This window comes from Micromys minutus (assembly GCF_963924665.1).
Source record: "Micromys minutus genome assembly, chromosome: 1".
NCBI classification, from domain to species: domain Eukaryota; kingdom Metazoa; phylum Chordata; class Mammalia; order Rodentia; family Muridae; genus Micromys; species Micromys minutus.
In genome coordinates, this window is record NC_137969.1 from 93,157,947 (window position 1) to 93,159,647 (window position 1,701).

General features: G+C 39.4%; 1 pseudogene across 1 annotated transcript; it reads left to right on the forward strand.

The window, feature by feature from the left end:
* Positions 1-353: 353 nt before the first annotated feature.
* Positions 354-795, forward strand: LOC308434803 (large ribosomal subunit protein eL33-like; annotated as a pseudogene). The gene has a single exon. The product of its transcript is annotated as a large ribosomal subunit protein eL33-like (transcript).
* The last annotated feature ends 906 nt before the right edge of the window (positions 796-1,701 follow it).

A 1,701-nucleotide genomic window follows, 5' to 3' on the forward strand; every position in this document is an offset into this window, starting at 1 on the left:
GTAAAAGTACCACATTTTCTGTATCCATTCTTTCAATGAAGGTCATCTGTGTTTTTTTCCAGCTTCTGGTTATTAACATGAAGCTGCTATAAACATAGTAGAACATTTGTCCTTGTGACATGTTGGAACATCTTTTGGGTATATGTGTAGGAGTTTTAAACATGTCCTCAGATAGTACTATGTCCAATTTTCTGAGGAACCTTCAGACTGACATTTTTGAATATAAAAACATTTCTTAGAATGTAGAGAGTGATAGTCACATTTTCCTCTGAGAAGTCCCAGGTACAGTTCAAATGTAGCTGCTTGCTAGCCGGGCCAATATGCTCATTAAAAGTTTTGATTTAAAGGTCAATATGCCTCTTTCCGCCATCTTGGCGCCTGTGAAGGCCTGCTGGGAACAGGACTTCCAAAGATCGCAAGCTGTGGTGCAAGGCCACTTTTGCTGGCTACAAGCGAGGTCTCCGGAACCAAAGAGAGCACACGGCTCTTCTTAAAATTGAAGGCGTTTATGCCCGAGATGAAACCGAGTTCTACTTAGGCAAGAGATGTGCTTATATGTACAAAGCAAAAAACAATACAGTGACTCCTGGAGGCAAACCAAACAAAACCAGAGTGATCTGGGGAAAAGTAACTCGGGCCCATGGAAACAGTGGTATGGTTCGTGCCAAATTCCGAAGCAACCTTCCTGCAAAGGCCATTGGACACAGAATCCGTGTGATGCTGTACCCATCCCGGATTTAAACTAATGGAGAGTAAATAAATAAAAGTAGATTTGTGCTCTTGTATTTTTGTCAAAAAAAAAAAAAATAATAAAGGTCAATATGCTTAGCCAATAACTTTGAACATTAAACTTGCTAATGTAAACTGTGCCCCTAAAATGTATGAAAACTGCTTGTAATAGCCATTTGTGGTCACCTTCTAGTCAGGTACCTTGAGGGATTGAGGGACAACCCCTATGTGCTGGGAAAATAAACCTCTTGATTTTACATAGATCACTGTCTCACCCATGGGAGTGTCAAAGTTAATACCACTGACCAATGGTTGTGGCTCTACACCACCACCATGAATTTCCAAAATTTACCAGGACAATAAAAATAATCCAAATATGTCATTGGATGAAATGCAGGTATTTTATCTACTTCCCAGCGCGAGGCCCCTTCCTTATTTTTCTAGTTAAACAATGGAAGTCTACTTTAAGTAGGAGAATTAGGTTCAGTCAATGAATCACTCTTTGAATAATTGACGCAAATGGACCATTCTGAACCATATACACACAACCAATAGAAATGTGAACAGAAAGATGTATTTATATATTTGAGGTTTTATTTTCACACATACACAACATGAAAAAATTGTGGAACAAGAAGTCAGGATGGAGAGTAAAGAAGGTAAATGGGTGAAGGATATTTTATTATGGTTTATGGAAATCCTCATTGGTTGTACAATATCCAAGCTTAGGTAGATATTGTGTTTTCAGAAGCAGCTATGTGTGTTCTGAAAAGATGTACTTCCGGGGTGCCTCTGAAAGCCAAACCTTAATAGATTGAGAATGCTAAGGAGTGGAAAGTTTTGCCTATTTTAAGGAAATTACTTGGGAGGATTCTTATGGTCTTTGCTGGATAGTTTTGAGGTGCTCCACAGAAAAGGTGAAAATTTGCCCCCCCCTACAGATTTGTCTCTGACCCCACCACCCATTTCCCC